This window comes from Rhinolophus sinicus, linkage group LG15 (assembly GCF_036562045.2).
Source record: "Rhinolophus sinicus isolate RSC01 linkage group LG15, ASM3656204v1, whole genome shotgun sequence".
Classification (NCBI taxonomy): Eukaryota; Metazoa; Chordata; class Mammalia; order Chiroptera; family Rhinolophidae; genus Rhinolophus; species Rhinolophus sinicus.
Window position 1 is genome coordinate 5019357 of NC_133764.1, and position 20563 is coordinate 5039919.

At 41.0% G+C, this 20563-nt stretch overlaps 2 pseudogenes; both read left to right on the top strand.

Moving 5' to 3' along the window:
* Nucleotides 1-327: 327 nt before the first annotated feature.
* On the top strand, nt 328-897 carry LOC109437555 (GTPase HRas; annotated as a pseudogene).
* A 234-nt stretch (nt 898-1131) lies between these two features.
* Nucleotides 1132-2230, top strand: LOC109437557 (heterogeneous nuclear ribonucleoprotein A1; annotated as a pseudogene).
* The last annotated feature ends 18333 nt before the right edge of the window (nt 2231-20563 follow it).

Consider the following 20563-nt stretch of genomic DNA (forward strand, 5'->3'; position numbering starts at 1 on the left):
ATTCACAAAAACAGCACTGAGAATAAGCACCTCGTAACACTCAATAACCATATGCATGGCACAAAGCATGCCCTAGCGAGACGTCAGATACTACTGCTATTAGAACAAGTCTTTTTAAAAATATAGTCTTGGTCTCCGCCCCCCACTCGCGCACCCACCGCCCACAGACGAAGCCGCACCCACCGCGGACAGAGCCCAAGCGCCAGACGAGCTGCGCTGCGCGCCCCGGCCCCGCCGCCACCCGCTCCGGCCTGAGGGGCTGTAGCTCCAGAGAGCGGTGGGACAGGACACCAGCACTGTACCTTGTGCTCAGTCCCTGGAGGCAACATGACGGAGTATAAGCTCCTGGTGGTGGGCACTGGCAACGTGGGGAAGAGTGCCCTGACCATCCAGTTCTTACAGCACCACTTCGTGGAAGAGTACGACCCCACCATCGAGGACTCTTACCGGAAGCAAGTGGTCATCGATGGGGAGACGTGTCTGTTGGACATCCTGGACACAGCGGGCCAGGAGGAGTACAGCGCCATGCGGGACCAGTACATGCGCACTGGCGAGGGTTTCCTCTGCGTCTTCGCCATCAATAACTCCAAGTCCTTCGAGGATATCCACCAGTACCGGGCGCAGATCTGGCAGGTGAAGGACTCCGACGACGTGCCCATGGTGCTGGTGGGGAACAAGTGTGACCTGGCTGCACGCACCGTGGAGACTCAACAGGCGCAGGACCTGGCCTGCAGCTACGGCATCCCCTACGTCGAGACCTCTGCCAAGACGCGCCAGGGCGTGGAGGACGCCTTCTACACACTGGTGCGTGAGATCCGGCGGCGCAAGCTACGCAAGGTGAGCCCGCCAGTTAAGTGCAGCCCTGGCTGCACGAGCCGCAAATGCGTGCTCTTCTGAGTGTCTGCTTGTCGCCTGTGCCCGCCTCCACGGGCGCAGGCCTGGAGGTGCTGGATGCTGGGGGAGGGGAGAAAGGAGGTGCAGCCACAGCCCAGCCAGCCCAGGGTCTGTGGACAGAGTGACCGCAGACCTCCCAGGACACTTTGCATAGACTGTCGTGAACTGATGCCATTCTTTAGACTCTGCTGATAAATTAACTTTAATGAAGAATTGGAAGATCACTCCTTTCTGTCGATGGACGCCACCGTGGACGTCTCCCTTCCTGTGGTCGTCACGTCTAAGTCAGTCTCCCCAGAGCCTGAACATCTGCAGAAGCCCTTCATCGGAGGTTTGAGCTTTGAAACTACCGATGAGAATCTGCGGAGCTATCCTGAGCAATGGGGATCGCTCACTGACTGTGGTGATGAGAGACCCAGACACCAAGCGCTCCAGAGGCTTTGGGTTTGTCCCTATGCCACCATGGAGGTGGGTGTAGCCATGCATGCAAGGCCACACCTGGATGGAAGAGGTGCGGAACCAAAGAGGGCTGTCTCAAGAGGAAATTCTCAAAGACCTGGTTCCCACTTCACTGTGAAAAAGATTTTGGTTGGTGGTATTAAAGACGACACTGAAGAACATCACCTAAGAGATTATTTTGAACAGTGTGGGAAAACTGAAGTGCTTGAAATTGTGACTGACCGAGGCGGTGGCAAGAAGAGTGGCTTTGCTTTTGTCATCTTTGATGACCATGACTCTGTAGACAGGATTGTCATTCAGGAATGCTATACTGTGAATGGCCACAACTGTGACATAAGGCAAGCCCTATCTAAGCAAGAGATGGCTAGTGCTTCATCTAGCCAAAGAGGTCAAAGTGGTTCTGGAAACTTTGGTGGTGGTCGAGGAGGTGGTTTTGGTGGGAATGACAGCTTTGGTGGAGGAGGTGGTTTGGTGGGTTGTGGAGGGAACTTCAGTGGTTGAGGTGGCTGTGGTGTCAGCCGTGGTGGTGAAGGGTACGGTGGCAGTGTGGATGGCTATAATGGATTTGGTAATGATGGAAGCAGTTTTGGAAGTGGCAGAAGATACAGTGATTTTGGCAATTACAACAATCAGTCTTCAAATTTTGGACCTTGAAAGTAGGAAACTTTAGAGGCAGAAGCTCGGGCCCCTATGGTGGTGGTGGCCAATACTTTGCCAAACCACGAAACCAAGGTGGCTGTAGCGGTTCCAGCAGCAGCAGTAGCTATGGCAGTGGCAGAAGGTTTTAATTACTGCCAAGAAACAAAGCTTAGCAGGAGAGGAGAGCCAGAGAAGTGACAGGGCAGCTACAGGTTACAACAGATTTGTGAGCTCAGCCAAACACAGTGGTGGCAGAGCTTAGCTGCCACAAAGAAGACATGTTTTAGACAGTACTCGTGTGTGTGGGCAAAAAACTTGAGGACTGTATTTGTGACTAATTGTATAACAGGTTGTTTTAGTTTCTGTTCTGTGGAAAGTGTAAAGCCTTCTAACAAAGGGTTTTAATGTCATTTGGGGGCGGGGTTTGCACTCATGTTGTTGATTGCTAAATGTAATAGTCTGATCATGACACTGAATAAATGTGTCTTTTTTTTTTTTTAATGTGCTACATAAAGTTAGTCTGCTCTGAAGCCATGTTGGTAAATTACCCCAACAGTGTGAAGTTAGAATTCCTTCAGGGTGATGCCAGGTTCCATTTGAAATTTATTTACAATCTGTTTGGGCTCAGAAGCCTTGTCTTCAGAAACCTTGGTGTAGTTGAATTGACGAATACTGTGTTGGTGACCTGGAGCTCACCATTACAAGGGTCACCCAAGCAGAGTCATGGAGTTTATTTGGTTATTAATGATAGTTGGCACATCCTATGCAATATATCTAAATTGAATTATGGTACCAAATAAAATCATAGTTGGGAATGAAGCTTGTGTGTCATCCATTATCGTGTAATCAGTAAATGATTTAATATCCTCTTTAAAAAAATAAAGAATTGGAAAGCAACTTGAGGGTGTGAATGCTTGCACCCAAATTTCCACGAAGATAAGCCTAATTCTGCAACGTTCCATCAGAACCAGAACAGTAGATTCAAACTAGCCTTTGGGAGGAGGAGTCTTTCCGTTTTAGAGGAGAGTAAAGACAGTGAAGTCCCAGTGATTCTGAAATCCTCCTGGTCGGTGATACTGTGCTCCTCACCTCAGAAATGGCGAGAGGAGAAGGAGGAGGGAGGGAGGAAGAGGGAGGGGGAGGAGGAGGGGAGAAGGGAGGGAGGAGAGGGAGGAGAGGAGGCAGGATAAGAGAAGAAGGGGAGGGGGGAGGAGGACGAGGAGGAGGAGAAAAGAAGCCAGAAATTCCAGTTTTGTGGTTTAAATCAATAGACTTTCAATGAAGCCTTATTACTTGTGATGCTGTTCTCTTTCTTCTAAAAACACATTTAGACAAATTATCCCTCCAGAGCCAGAATTCTTGTCCATGCATCCCCTTTCCTGACCAAATTTGCTCAGGAACACAAAAATCCTGATGTTATCTGCTTGCAAACACTTGAATTGAACCACACTAGTGCTGTCAGTTAGGGGCTCATAAAAGCAGACTGTGGAAATCAATAAGCCAATTATGCTGAGTGAAATAAGCCAGTCACAAAAGGACAAATATTGCATGATTCCACTTATATGAGGTACCTAAAGTAGTCAGATTCATAGAGACAGAAAGAATTGTGGTTGCCAGGGGCTGGAAAGTTATTTAATATGTACAGTTTCAGCTGGGAAGATGAAAAGTTCTGGAGATGGATGGTGGTGACACTTGTACAACATTGTAGATGTGCTTAATGTCAGTGAACTATACACTTAAAAATGCTTAAAGTGGCAATATTTGTGTCAATGTGTGTTTTACCACAACTTAAATAACTTTTAAAAAATCGGTGGAGGGGCGGCCGGTTAGCTCAGTTGGTTAGAGCATGGTTCCAATAACACCCAGGTCGCGGGTTTGATCCCTGTTTGGGCCACTGTGAGCTGTGCCTACTTAAAAAACAAAAAAAGAAAGAAAGAAAGAAAAAAAATTCAGTGGACCATAATGAACTCCATTCTCTTTGAAAATTTGGAATACAATAAAATGTTCAAGCCTGCAAATGTAGAGGAAGTCGGTTTGGATTTAGTTTTCTTCAAGTAGGATGACCTTAGTTCTCCTATGCACCAGGTTATTACTCAGCCAGGCGCAAGGCCTTACAGGAAGATACATAGTGGGGGATCTTGCCTATGGAGTGTGTTTATGGAGCAGAGAGAGGAACAGAATCTGAAGTCATGCCTACTGGAAATTTTAATCTTCAGTGTCTTTTATCAGACTAGAGTATCAGAAACTCAGACTTTGGAACTAGGAGATATTTCAGTAACACAGAATGAATTAGTCAGCTCTGAGGGAAGCGACCTGGGCGATGTGCACGTCAGCTTTGCCTTCCTTCTGCAGATCAAGGTGTGTGTGTGTGTGTGTGTGTGTGTGTGTGTGTGTGTGTGTGTGCATGTGAAGAGGTAGAGTGAGGATTACACAATTTGACAGAGAATGGGCCAAGGGCAAACAGTCTGAGCAGACCCTCCATTCTTAAATAATGGGAAGAGACAAACACTGCAACACAGGGACCAGGAAAACATAATGTGCACCAGAAGTCCAACATCTGGCAACTGGGCATTCTCCTACAGTCCTATGAGACAGAAGGAGGATACAACTATTTGGAGGACAATTACACAAAATCCATTTTTATTTTAAAACATGAAGATTCTATTATCTACCAACTACTACAAATTTATACTAAGAAATACAATACAAATCCATACATAACACTTCAGACATACGAATAGCGGGTGGACAATTTTTATAATAGCAAAGCAATAGAAAACAAGCTACATTTGCAACAACTGGGTTTGGTTAAAATGTTGATGTAGTCATAGGATGTGATGCCGTTTGTTTTATATCTGTTTTGTGTCTTGTGTATGTATTTGTATAAGAATGTTTAATGGCATGGAAAAATATTTATGCCATAACATTATACAAATGACACAGGTTATATAATAGTTTGTTTAATATTATTCCATTTTTAAAAGGTATATATGTAGGTAGATGTATGTATACACATTTATCTGAAAGCATAGAAAGCAAATTATTAATAATAGTTGTTCTGTGGATAGTGAGGTTACTGGTGATTTTTTCTTTATTTATTTATTGGGGTGACAATTGTTAGTAAAGTTACATAGATTTCAGGTGTACAATTCTGTATTACATCATCTATAAATCCCATTGTGTGTTCACCACCCAGAGTCAGTTCTCCTTCCATCACCATATGTTTGATCCCCCTTACCATCATTTCCCACCCCCCACCCCCCCTTACCCTCTGGTAACCACTAAACTATTGTCTGTGTCTATGAGTTTCTGTTTCTCATTTGTTTGTCTTGTTCTTTTGTTGTTTTTGGTTTATATACCACATACCAGTGAAATGACATGGTTCTCTGCTTTTTCTGTCTGACTTATTTCGCTCAGCATTACACTCTCAAGATCCATCCATGTTGTCACAAATGTTCCTATATCATCTTTTCTTACTGCCAAATACTATTCCATTGTGTATATATACCACAACTTCTTTATCCATTCATCTATCGAAAGACATTTTGGTTGTTTCCACGTCTTGGCCTGGTTACTGGTGATTTTAATCATTATATATTTGCTGTCATAAATCTGTGACATTTCTGAAGAAAAATAAAATATTTTAAACAAATGAGGAAGGTACACACTATACATATGTGTTTAGTATGTCGTATTTGGATTTTCAACCAAGCAGTATCATTTTTAGCAGTGGTTCTCAAAGGACAGCCTGCAGACCCAGACTGTCCCAGAGAAAACTTTCAGGAAATCTGTGAAATCCAACCTATTCTCAAAAAATTTTAAGCTGTTATTTGCCTTTTTCACTGTGGTGATACTTGCATTGATGGTGCAAAAGCAACAGGGAGTAAACCTGCTTGGGCCTTAGCACAACTAGAGGCAGTAGCCAAACTTAACTAGTAGACATTCTAGTTTTCACTCTCAACACTCAGGCAGTAAAACAATGCAGTGTCACTAAAGAATGTCCTTGATGAAACGGTAACAATGCTTAATTTTGTTAAATCCAGACTGATCCTTGAATACCGGTGTTTTTAATATTCTGTGTCACAAAATGGAAAGTTTGCATAAAACACTTCTGCTGCATACCAAAGGACGACAGTTGTCTCCGAGAAAAGTACTTGGGCAGTTGCTTGAATTGAGCTTTCTTCCTTTATGGAATATTATTATTACTTGAAAAATGACAAGTTATAGTGATTCAGACTTGGATATTTAACAAACTTGTTCTTGAAAATGAACAAAGTGAGCCCATCACTTCAAGGAAAACAACTGACAGTGTTGATTGCCAATGGAAAATTAGAATTTTAGACAATTTATATCCATCACCATGAACTTCACAGCTTTGAAATTCTTAGACTTTTCTGATAGCAACAGTGATATTAATGAATTTGATTATTTTATATTGTATTAAAAATGAATCATTATTTGGAAGATCTTCAAAACTCACTGAACCAATATTTTCCAAATGACCCATGCACACTACTTTAAGAATTATGCATGGTTTAAAGATCCATTCAAAATGCAAGATAGACTAATAAATCTTGATGCAACAGATCACAAAAATTTCATTGATAATTCTTTCAGATGCCACTTGTAACTAATTTTTAAGAAACTATTACATAATATGATAGCTCCTCAAAAACTTACAAATAGAATTACCATACAATGCAGCAATTCTGCGTCTGGGCATATACCCAAAAGAATCAAAAGCGGAGCCTCAAACAGATATGTATACACTCATATTCATAGCAGCATTATTCACAATAGTTAATAGGTGGAAGTAACCCAAGTGTCCATCCGTAAGTGAATGGGTAAACAAAATATGGCGTACAATAGAATATTATTCAGCCTTAAAAAGAAAGGAAATTCTGAAACATGCTACATATGATTGAACATTGAGGACATTATGCTGAGTGAAATAAACCAGACAGAAAAGGATAAATACTGAATGATCTCACTTATGTGACGTATATAAAGTGAAACTGATAGAAACAGAAAGTGGAACAGTGGTTGCCTCTCTCTGGAAGAATGATGAGGAGTTAGTGTTTAACGGGTACAGAGTTTTAGTTTTGCAAGACCAAGAGTTCTATAAATGGATGGTGGTGATGGTTGTACAACAGTGTGAATGTTCTTAATGTTACTGATCTGCATATTTAAAAATGGTTAAAAGTGCAAAAGAAAGAAAGAAGAGGAAATGAGAGGAGAGGAGAAGAGAGGGGAGGGGAGGGGAGGGGAGGGGAGGGGAGGGGAGGGGAGGGGAGGGGAGGGGAGGGGAGGGGAGGGGAGGGGAGAGACTACTATTGTATAGTTTGGTATTGCATCAAAGAAAAATATCCACAATTATCTAAAAGGCTGTTAAAATATTCCTCCTTTTTCCAAATATATATCTGTGTGAGGCCAAATTTTCTTCAACCAAAACAACATATTACAACAAATTGAATGCAGAAGCAGATATGAAAATCCAGCTGCCTTCCATCAAAAAAGACTTAAAAGAGATTTGCCAAAATACAAAGAAATGCCACTTTTCCTGCTATATATTATTTTGTTTTGAAAATATAATTATTTTTCATAAAAATATGTTACTTATGTTAACATGTAATGGCTTTATTATTGCTATTTTTAATGAATTAATAATAAGTAACATTTTTATTTTTATTTGTAAATCTCTGTAGATACAGCATACATAAATGAAAGCACTTTGTGATTGTCAATAATTTTCAAGAGTATAAAGGGTTCTGAGACCAAAAGAATCACTGGCTTGAGTTTAAGGAGAGGAGACCCAAGATGGCAGAGTAGATAATCATTGTGCCTGCTTTCTTCCATGAACAGATTAAAATTACAACTAAATTATAGAACAATCAACCTGGAGAACCATCTGAAGTCTGGCTGAACAGAAGTTTTATAACTAAGGATATAAAGAAGAAGCCACATAGAGACTGGTAGGAGGGGCAGAGACCCAAAACCAGCTGGTCCCAAACCTCCATGTGGTGGTTGAGAACCAGGAGGGATATCTCAGCCATGAAGGAGTGAGTGAGAGAACCCAGCCCCACACTGGCCTCCCCATCCCAGAGTACTGGTGCCAGAAAAAGGAGCCCCCACAACATCGAGCTGTGAAAAACAACGGGAATTCCGACCATCTGGGTGGGACAGAAGATGGCGGGAAACCCAGGCATCCTCTTAAATGGCCCTCACTCAGACTATCTTACTCTGAGGCACGTACCTTGGGCTCCAGCAGGACAGCAACTCAGGGGAGGTGGAGACATATTGGGGAGGCAGACTGAGGTGGCTTAAAAACAAGGGCTGGAGGACAGTCGCCCTGCTGACTCACTGGGACCCTGCCCTACCCAACTCCCCCAGTGTCAGAGGCACTTTCTCCCAGAGCAACCAGCACCCTTTCTTGAAAAACTATCAGAGTCTGTGGGACCCATGTGGGCAGCAGCTGCCCTCGGTGTGCTATGAGAATTTTGCTGAGTAGCTCCAGGCTTAGCACTGGTACCAAACCAGAGTCTACATTAACTTGTTGACCACAAATCTTCCCACTCTAATAACTCCCTGAGACCCTGCTTCACCCAAATCATGTACCACACGAGGTTTTATCAGTGGCTGAATGTTAAGGCAGCTGACAGGTGGCAGCAGGCCTCGTGGTGTCCTGGCTTTTTGTAGAGCTACCCCAGGCCCAGTACTGGTGGCAGCCATCCTCAGTTCACAGTGTGGCCTCTCCCATGCACCTCCAGGGTAAGGACAGGCTGCGAATAACCGTGGATCATTTTGTAGCTCCTACCAGGTAGCCCCTGACCAGTCACAGGCAGTGGGTGACCTGGGCCTGCATTAAAGCCCCTCCCAAGAGACTCTAGAATCAACATACCTGGCTGTTGGCTTCAGACCACAGCAGAGCACCACCCAATTAGCCCCACAAGCGGCACACACAAAGGGTGGTCTCAACAGGCACCAGAGCCTACTGGGGCGAATCCCACTCAAGGGGTAAGCCCCCTGCACAGCAGCACATAAGCTGTGGACATGGCCAAACTCCATAGCCAATCAGCCTGAGGATCAATCCGACCCACTGATGTGCCAATAACAATCAAGGCTCAACTATAACAGGTGGAAACACACAACAAACATAAGGGATACTCCTGGAGCACCTGACTCAGGTGACCAGAGAGAATGTGCCACTGGGTCCATAGGGCACATACTACATAAGCCCACCTGGCCAAGACTGAGAGACATGGCAGATCTACCTAATACACAGAAACAAACAGAGAAGCAGCAAAAATGAAGAAACAAAGAAACACATCACAAATGAAAGAACAGATGAAAACTCCAGAAATAGAACTAAACAAAATCGAGGCAAGCAACCCACCAGAGACAGAGTTTAAAACAATGTTTATATGGATGCTCAGTGAACTTAGTAAGAACTTCAACAAAGAAATAGCAAGCATAAAAAAGGACATAGAAACCATTAAAAAAGAAGAGTCGGAAGTGAAGAATACAATAACTGAAATGAAGAATGCACTAGAAGGAATTACAAGCAGACTAATTGAAGCAAAGGACTGAATCAGAGATTTGAAAGAGAAGGTAGCTGAAAACACCCAATCAGAATAGCATAAAGAAAAAAAAATCCAACAAAATGAGGATCATTTAAGAGACCTCTTGGACAACATCAAGCGCACTAACATTCACATCCTAGGAGTACCAGAAAGAGAAGAGAGAAAGCAAAGGATTGAGAATTCATTTGAAGAAATAATGACTGAAAACTTTCCTAACCTGGTGAAGGAAATAGACATAGAAATCAAGACAGAGAGTCCCAAACAAGATGAACCCAAACAGGCCCACACCAAAACACATTATAATTAGAGTGGCAAATGTAAAGGCAAAGAAAGAATCTTAAAAGCAGCATGAGAAAGGCAACTAGTAACCTCTAAGGGAGCTCCCATGAGATTGTCAGCTGATTTCTCAACAGAAACGTTGCAGGCCAGAAGGGATTGGCACAAAGTATTCAATGTGATGAAAAGCAAGGACCTGCAACCAAGATTACTCTATCCAGCAAAGCTGTTGTTTAGAATCAAAGGACAGATAACGAGCTTCCCAGAGAAGCACAAGTAAAAGGATGTCATCACCACCAAACCAATATTACAAAGAATGTTAGAGGTACTTCTTTAAGATGGAAAATAAAATGACCAAAATTATGAATAATAAAATGGCAACAGCTACATATTTATCAACAATTACTTTCAATGTAAATGGATTAAATACTCCAGTCAAAGAACATAGAAAGGCTGAATGGATAAGAAAACAAAACCTTTACATATGCTGCCTACAAGAGAATCACTTCAGATTAGAAAACACACACATGGAAAGTAAAGAGATGGAAAAAGATATTTCATGAAAATGGAAACTAAAAAAAAAAAAAAAAATCTGGAATAGCAATACTTATACCAGACAAAATAGACTTTAAAACAAAAACCAAAAGACTATAAGAAGAGGCAAAGAAAGACCCTATAATCCCACTTCTGGGTATTTATCTGAAGAAACCCAAATGCTACTTCAAGGGGATGGGTGCCTCTATATATATGTTCATTGTAACATTGTTTACAATGGCCAAGATGTGGAGGCAGCCTGGGTGTCTGTCAATGAAAGAATGGATAAAGAGGAGGTGGTACATATGTACAGTGGAATATTGCTCGGCCATAGAAGGGAATGGGTTCCTGCCATCTGCAGGGGCATGGATTGACCTGGAGGTACTGTGCTGAGTGGAGTGTAAGACAGAGAAAGATAGAGGCAATGTGATTTCATTTATACCTGGAATCTAAAGAACAAAATAAACAAAATAACAGAAAAAAACTCACAGATACAGAGAACATATTGATGGTTGCCAGATAGGAGGGCAGTTGGGAGTGAGTGAAAAAGGGAAAGGGATTAAGAAGTACAAATTTGTTGTTGCAAAGTTGTCATGGGAATGTAGGGCATAGCATAAGGGATATAGTCAGTAATATTGTAATAACTATGTGTGGTGTCAGATGGGTACCAGATTTTGGGGGGTAATAGGTGGGAGGGGGTTGGGGATGGGTGAAACAGGTGAAGGGATTAAGAAGTAGAAGCTTGCAGTTACAAAGCAGTCATGGGGATGTGATGTACAGCCCAGGGAATAGTCAATAATATTGTGATAACGTGGTACAGTGTCAGATGGTTGCTGCACTTATCGTGGTGATCACTTCTTTAGGTATATAAATGTTGAATACTATGGTGTACAACTGAAACTAATATAATATTGTATGTTAGCTATATTTTAATAAAAATCTTAAAAAAAAAAAAAGAATCACTGGCTTTGCACGTAGTAAATGCTATATAAACATTTGTTGAGTAATACTCTCCTTCCCACTCCTTATTGGAAGTGTACCCTATTGAGTAAGAAGTCACGATTTCGCAGTCTCCATGCTAATCAATATGTTAAATTTTGAGGGAAATCTGCAAAAGGATTCTCTCACACCGTGGGTTCCCCTCCCAGAGACACCTGTTGAGAAGCCTGCTATGTCCTGCTGTCTGTCAAACACACAGATCTACTCTCATTGTAACCATTTGCCAAAACTGTTGTCAAACAACTAACTGCACATAATTGAGCTTCTGAAAGAACATGCCTTCAGGTGAGTTTAAAAGGAATGTTACAAATTAAGATAATAGATGATTATGTGAAACATAAATCAAAATTTTCAGAAGGCTGCTATTTCATACATTACAAACTTGGCAAACAGATATACATAGTTCCATGGCTGTCCACTGACTTCTCTCCTTGATTGCTTTATCCAGATTTTTACTGCCTAGCAGTTGGTGTAATTCATATTGCATTGCATTATAATACTGGATTTGCACAAAGAAATGGTTAATGAAAAAAACAAACTCATTACTTGAGACACATTCCTGAGGTTCACCATAAAAGCCACCAAACAGATGGAAAAGCTGGAGACTAGCTGATGGAGGAAGAGTATTCTTGCCTCTTTTGATTAATGAAATTGAAGGAATGATCATTAAGGAGGACAGTAAGTAGTGAGGACTTTCCTGGCTGAATCTCACATGTCTCTCTGAGTGGAATGTTGCTTTCGCTTGATAACTGAGCACACCCACCCAGCTTTTCTTACACATACACTAGGGAGCCATGCCTTGTCCCTTTGCACCCACCATTGCCACGAGCACTGACTGGAATGGCTTCCACTGCCCACACTCCAACTCCTTGCCTTTGACCTCCATCTGGCCACTGGGAGCCCACTAAGACAGTGAGAGGGCAAGCCAGGGATACAATGCCTCCTGGGAAATTTCTCAACCAATGACTGGAAAGATTTGACAGTTAAATAGCTCATCTCCCCTTCCTCTCGGGTGGGATAACTCTGCAGTGTGCTCTATACAATCTCTTAGTGTTCCCCAGAGACATTGAGACCAGTTGTCCATCATCGTAATCTGCTCAATAATGCATACTTTATTGCTTTCCTTCGACATCTCAATATACTACTTCCCTTTAGGTGTTTCCTACGATCACCTCCCAAATAGACTACTTGCACAAAATCTTTGTCTGGGGGACTGCCTCTGGGAAACCCAATATAGGACTTGATTTAAAGAAGCACATATCAAAACTTGAGTCTTCAGTTAACTTTTTTTTTGCTTTTGCTTATTCCTTTCCTGTTAGATTTGATGGATGGGCAACCTCTCATAAACTGAGAACCTGGCTCCCAGAACCCTGTACAAAACATAATGTGGCCCCATCAAAATGAAAAGGCAACCTACTGAATGGGAGAAGATATTTGCAAATCATACATCTGATAAGGGCTTTATATCCAAAGTACATAAAGAAACTATACACTCAACACCAAAAAAACAAACAACCCAATTAAAAAATGGTTGGAGTACCTGAATAGACATTTCTCCAAAGAGGACATACACATGCCAATAGACATATGAAAAGATTCTCAACATCACTAATCATCAAAGAAATGCAAATTAAAACCACAATGAGCCATCACCTCACACCTGTTAGAATGGCTGTTATCAAAAAGACTAGAAATAACAAGTGTTGCAGAGGATGTGGAGAAAAGAGAAGCCTCATACACTGCTGGTGGGATTGTAAATTGGTACAGCCACTATGGAAATCGGTATGGAGATTCCTAAAAATTAAAAACAGAACTACCATACCATCTAGCTATTCCACTGCTGGGAGTTACCCGCAGAATACAGAAACACTACCTCAATAATACCTATATGTAAGCCCCTATGTTCATTGCAGTATCAATTACAATAGCCAAGATATGGAAACAATCTAAGTGTCCATCAATGGATGAATAGATAAAGAAGATATGATATATATAATGGAATATTACTCAGCCATAAAAATGAATGAAATCTTGCCGTTTGCAACAATATGGATAGAACTTGAAGGTATAATGCTAACTGAAAGAAATCAGAAGGAGAAAGACAAATACTGTATGATTTCACTCATATGTGGAGCCTTAAAGAAAAAGAACAAACAAAATAAAACAGAAACGAATTCAGAGATACAGAGAACAGACTGGTTGATGATTACCAGAGGGGAAGGAGACTGGGGAGTGGGCAAAAGGGGTAAAGGGAGTCGATTGTCTGATAATGGAGCGTAACTAGACTTTTTGAGGTGATCACTTTGCAGTGTCTACAGATGTCAAATTATAATATTGCACACCTGAAACATATAATTTAAAATAAAATCTCATAGTGTTACCTGGACAGGAAGCAATAAATCCATGATTGTTCAAACTAATATCAGCGCTCTGCTTTTGCAGGAGATCTGTATTCCCTCTACTTCGCACTTCTACCTGCCAGCTGCTTTCAGTTTTCAGCACCTACAAGCAGGGTCCCCCGGCAGAACTCAAGGAGGGCTGGTTCTCACCAGGGTGAAAGGGGAGAAAGTGCAGCTGGGTTGGGCAAGCAGCTGCCTCTACAGCAGCAGCCTCCGCAGGCAACCATGTACCCAGCCTGTCTGGGTGCCCTTCACCTGCCATTCTCCCAGAGACCCAGTGTTTGCATGTGCTTTGCCCCAGTTATCTGAGTCCCTTGATCCCTGTTTGCTTTTCTGGCCTCTGACCCCTTTGTCGGCCAAAACTTCAAGTGTTATCTGCTCTTTTGTCCTAGTCACCACTCTGTCCTGGATGCCTCAACTGGCCGTCAACACCACACAAGAAGAATGAGAGGGAAAGAGAGAGAGAATTTCATTTGGTCAATTGAGTGGTTAAAAAGCAAGAAGGTTGCTTTTTCTTTTTTTGGCAAGTAACTTGTTTAACTTGCATTGGTCAACCATTTGACCTAATCGACTCATTGGTTCCAATGGTCAACCTGAGAGAATTAAGTAAATAAATGCGAAAAAACAGAGGGGTTCAAGGCCACCTGTCCTTCCTCCTACTTCTGAGAGGAAGAGAAATAGCTACCAAAGATACCAAGTTTCCAAGCTTGTGTTGTCAATAGGCAGTCTTTATTTCATGAAAGGGAATCGTTCTTTGAGGAAACACAGGGACTCATGCCAAAATTATCTTCTTTGGAGTTTTAGAAACAGTCTGTAAACCTCTTGTAGAAAACAAAAACAGATTCCTTCCTAAGGTATTCATGCTTTGGGTGGTACATTAGGTCTTCAAAAATAACCTCAGTTAAGGATAGAAATGATCATTCTGAAACCACCTCTAAACTCCTGGTTTAAAAAAAAAAAATCAAAGAAAAATATACTAACGGTGGAGGACAAAAATCGGAGGAAATGTCCAGCATTGTGTTGCCCCCACACACACACACACGCAAGCACATATGTACATGCTTTTCCATATAGACTCACAAACAAGGCTTACTTTAAAATGATATATTTTGGTTAAATCTATAGGAAAAATCTTGGTGAGTTTTTTATTTTCTCTTTTCCCATTATTATTTAATGAATTCCTATTACTTTTATAATAAAAATAAAGTATCTAAAAGCTGTTTACATAACAAGATTGATTATTTTGACAAAACATATTAATCACTATAATTCAAGAGTTTGAGTAATTTTCTGAAAAGGTATATGCATACTTCAACTTTTCTAGAAAGTAATTTGACAACAATTATTAAAAGCCTTCCAAATATTCATTCTCTTTGACTCAGAAATTGCAATTTTAGAAATCTATACCAGGAAATTGCCAAAAATTCAGACACAGATTAATGCTAAAACATCCACTGCAATATTGATTATAATAACACAAACCTGGAAGCAACTTATATTCCAATAATGGAAACAAATTATGATATATATTTATGCCATAGAATATCATCCAGCCATAAAAATTATCATGATGAATAAAACTGTAATGCTCAGAAAGTACTACATAGTTGGTGTAATTTCTACCAAAAACATGGGAAATACATATATGCATACACACACATGCACACACCACACACACCTGATCTTGACATTCACAGACAGTGTATCTATGATAGTCACAAAAGACAAGAGGCCTGGAAATTTTTACATATCTCCAAATTTAAACTACCACCAGAGAATAGAACTTTTCTCATAAAATGAGCCTGCTCATTAATTGGCTGGCTAGACTCATTCACTTATTTAGTATATGATTCAAATCCGCACCTCTGCAGCTTTACAACTTACTACATGCAATGGATTTTTAGGATCATCCAAAGATAAGGGAAACTGATTATTAAATGCATGAGCATCAAAGGCTTACCAAATACTTGTGAATAAAACACACAGGAAGGAAATTACCCTTAAACAATGCATTTTTTCTCTGCAGTAATTATATATATGTATAAAAGCATTGTATATACAGTATGCATAATATTTACTATTTATAGTATATTATATATAATTGTATTGTATAGTACATAATATATATTACATGTTATAATCACTATGTATAATATATGCTATATATTATGTATTTCCTTGTTTTCTCTAGTAAACCTATATTGTTCTTATAATTAGAAAATACGTATTTGTTTTTTAAGTGTATCCATGTATAAACCATTCTGTTGTAAATGCTCAGTCAGAGCAATCTAGCTACAATCAGTTTGCCAAAATCTCCAAAAGTTTCCAGAAGTAGCTTCTCATCTGGTATCCTTATACTTTAGTAGCTCTTTGGATGATCACAAAAATTTGTAGGAATTAGTCACAACACCAAATTTAAAACATAGCATATAAATAAATATTCGATGAATCATACTAACAATCCATTTATTTGGAATTTAAAACAAACTTCTTTCCAAGATGAGGTCATACTCCCTGTTATGAACTTACCCTGGACTTCTCCTGTGTGGCATTTAACACAGTTATAACCAGTGTTTATGGGTTGCTTTGTTTAAAGTCTGTCTTCCCTCATAAATGAGATCAGAGAAGGTATCTGTTTCGTGCACCACTATATCCCCAGCACTAGTCCACGTTAGTATAGCAGACACTGTCGATGGCCGGGCCCCAGCCCCCTATCACCTGTACCCCTTTGAGTGCACAGGTTCCCGCAAGCTGACAGCTCCCCCACCTCATAAACCAGTTTGTTTCCATTCAGGAGTTTGCTAGAGATATGCAGACAAATGAATGCCCCCAGGGTAACTCTCAACCATTGATGGACATATGAAATGTCTCTGCCCTGTACATGGACAATTCTGAGATGTCCTACCTGGTTTCTCAGGTACCCACAGCAGGACAGAGCCACACTCATTAACACGCCCCTCATTGTCTCTCCTTCCTTACCTGTTGCGCTGTGCCCCTCCCTCACTCCCAATTCCTAAGGTTATCTCACAAATAAACTACGTACCTGCACTCACATCTTTGCCTCAGGGTCTACTTTGGAGTGAGCCCAACCAAGACACTTGGCTCATAGTACACTTCCAAGAAATATTTGTTGAATGGAGAGACAAGTAAATAAAATCTAACTGTGGCTAGTCTGGAGTTAACAGAGTGTAGCAAACCCTTTTCTCTTAAATAATGTGAAATTGTTAGTATAAACAAGCCTGTGAGAAGAATCAGTAAACATAAATTTGAGGAAAAACTTGCATCTCCTTATTTTCATAAAACAATTTGATGCCATTCACACTGCTAAATAAAACAGGTCGGTACCATTAAAATCCAGGCTTTGTGTTGTGGCCATATTTTTCAGTAATGGAAATACTCATTTCATCCAGGAAGAAAACCACAATTTTCAAAGGGGTTCAGTAGCCATAGTATATTTTTGAACTCTCTCCTTTCTGAGCAAGTAAAGGTCATGGATTAAACTAAATTTGGGGTAGAAACCAAATAGTTCATTTTTGACTAGTTACACATCATTAGGAAAATACACTCAGCTCTACTCTTCATGAGCCTCCTAGATTTACATGATGGCTCCTTTCAACATCTGTGAACAGCTGGACAAACTGGCTATGCTGGGATTGGTTCTTATATGGTCTAATGTAAACAATCATTGGGACACTGATTAATTTCTCAAGACTCAAAAATAATTAAGGTAACAATAATCTCTTGCCCACACACTCCCCCATTTTACAACCATTTAAGGGGAAGGTGGCAGAGGTCAGACATAACATTCAGCCCAAAGTTCCCATTACTGCCCTATAGATTGTAACAGTGCGCCCCCTTGGGAGTCATTAGGGGGAAAGGTCTTCCTGCTGCCTGTAACTACAAAGGGGAAAACAAAACACCCATATCAATCCTAAACATCCATGTAAACCCTGGAGAGCTGTCCACCCCAATGTGAGCACCTTCCACCTCTAGTTTGTGAATTGGGAGCAGGGAGCAATATACCTGTGAGTCTATCCTTCAGGGGAAAATTTTCCATTGTGAACCTATACAAGAGAGTATTTAAGGGCATATACTTAAAAGAATTGAAAGCAGGGACTCAAAGAGATATTTGTACACCCATGTTCATAGCAGCCTTATTGACAATAGCCAAAAGGGGAAAGTAACCCAGGTGTTTCTTGCTTTTTGTTTGTTTGTTTTGTTTTTACTTAAAGTTTATTGGGGTGACAATTGTTAGTAAAGTTACATAGGTTTCAGGTGTACAATTCTGTGTTACATCATCTATATATCAGATTGTGTGTTCACCACTCACAATCAGTTCTCCTTCCATCACCATATATTTGTAAAGCAAGCCAGGTATTTATTGACAGATAAATGATACACAAAATGCGGTATACATACACAATGGAATGATATTAAGCTACATGCTACATAAGGGTAGAAAATTTTGATATGTGCTACTACAACATGGATGAACTTTGAGGACATTATGTTAAGTGAAATAAACTAGTCACAAAGGTTAAATATTGTGTGATTCCACTTAGATAAGGTACCTAGAATGGTCAAACCCATAGAGACAGAAAGGAGATGGTGGTTGTAAGGGGCTGGGGAAGAGGATGGCGAGTTAGTGTTTAATGGGGACAGAGTTTTAGATGGGAAACATGAAAAGTTCTGGAGATGAATGGTGGTGATCGTTAAACAACAATATGAATGTATTAATACCACTGAACTGTACATTTAAAAATACCGTGTTTCCCTAAAAATAAGACCTAACCGGAAAATAAGCCCTAGCATGATTTTTCAGGATGACATCCTCCGAACATAAGCCCTAATGCATCTTTTGGAGCAAAAATTAATATAAGACCCGGTCTTAGTTTCAGAGAAACATGGTAGTTACAATGGTAAATTTTATGTACCACAATTAAATAAACGAGAATATTTAAGCACATGCCTCCATAGTAGGGCTTAGAAACTCAGTGTCTCCAGGGACCAGGTGGGCATCTCAAATTATGACACGAGATAGAAGCTGTCTAAGATCAGGCTACTGCAACAAAATACCACAGCCTGGTAGCTTAGAAACAACAGAAATTCATCACTCACAGTTCTGGAGACTGGAATTCCGAGATCAGGGTTCCATCATGATTACATGATTGGAAGAGGGTCCTCTTCTTAGTAGCAGACTTCTTGTTTTATCTTCACATGGTGGAAAGGGACTAGGAGCTCTGTGAAATCTCCTTTAAAAGGGCACTAATCTCATTCATGAGGGCTCTAGTCTCATGACCTAAGCACCTCCCGAAGACCCCATGGCCTAATACCATTTCACCGGGGACTAGGATTTCAACATTCAGACCATAGCAGAGGCTACTGTGTTAACTGGAGAGCAGAGACATATCTTGTCTAACAGAGCATTAAGCAATTGTTCCTGCACAGGGAGGCCAGCCCAGAGTATCAGAAGTGGTCACTGTTTACAACCCAGTGTGAGAAACAGACAACTTAGAGCAAAGAGTCACCCAACAATTGGGGATTTAACCATCTGGCAATGGCAGCAAGTGCCAAAGTCATCTGATAAATGTAAAGATGGAGGAACAAGAATAATCATGGAAGGATCAGACAGGAAACGATGAAAGTGTAAAATCATCCATAATCAGAGAACTTCCAAAGCCATGCTGAGGAGTGTCTTGATGGACAGGAACTAGGAGCTTAGACACTAATGACCATCGATGTATTAGATACAGGCCGTATTGCCAAGACAGAAGGATGATGAACAAGAATCAAGAAGCTGTTAGAGGGACCTGAGACAAAGAGCAGGTAGAGATCTTAGAGGAAGCAATGATGGAACAGTGAGTATCAAGAAAGCATCCACTTTCCCCCTTATTCTTCAAGTCTCTGAAGTCCTCTCACTTACTGCCTGTCCCAGCTTCTTATTGCTGCTCTGATTCAAGACCCAGTTTGGAGTCTACCTTCGCATACTTTCTAAGGCACCTGTCTGCTCCCAGCTATGGGAGTGCACCCAACCCTCCACTGCCTGGCCCTCATTCTCTGTGCCTCTTGCTTGGTAAATGATGAAGTGTGCTCTATGACATTGCCCCATCATAGCATTAAGGGTTCTTTATTTCTGGTACTGTGATTCTGCATTGTAGTGGAAGGTTCTTCAGACAAAAAATCACGAGGACTGGTTTTCAACAGCTCTGACATCACATTCCCCCAGTCCTCTATCCTGTATATCTCTGAGCCTTAGCTCCTTCATCTGCAAAATGGAGGATGCGCTCTGGGATCTTGGAGAGCAAAATTTCCAACATCTTATCATCCTGGCTATTCCTCCAAAGAATCGACAAATACCTGAATGGATGACCAGGAGCATGTGCCTCTGTGTAATGTCTCCGGAGATTCCCATATGGTTGGCAGCAACTTGCTGATTGATGCGCTAAAGTTTACTTACAGAGCTGGTGAAAGCCCATCCAAGGACTTTTAAATGAAGATATTGTTACAGGTCTGCCCTGTGAAAGGGCAGCACTTCAGTTGTGGCTGCCCAATGCCAGCAACCAGTCAGCTCAGCCCATTCCAGCTCCCCAATTCAAAGGGAAAACAAATGTTCTTATTAAATTCCAAATCCCATCAATTGATCTTATAGTGCCATTTAGAGATTTCAAGGGGATTGGTGAAGCAAGCCATTTGATATAATGGAGATCAAGTGGCTGGTTTGTTTGACGCAGTTCTCTTGCTTTGTTGTAAGTATTCCTGCTGGCATCATGCATATTCCCACTC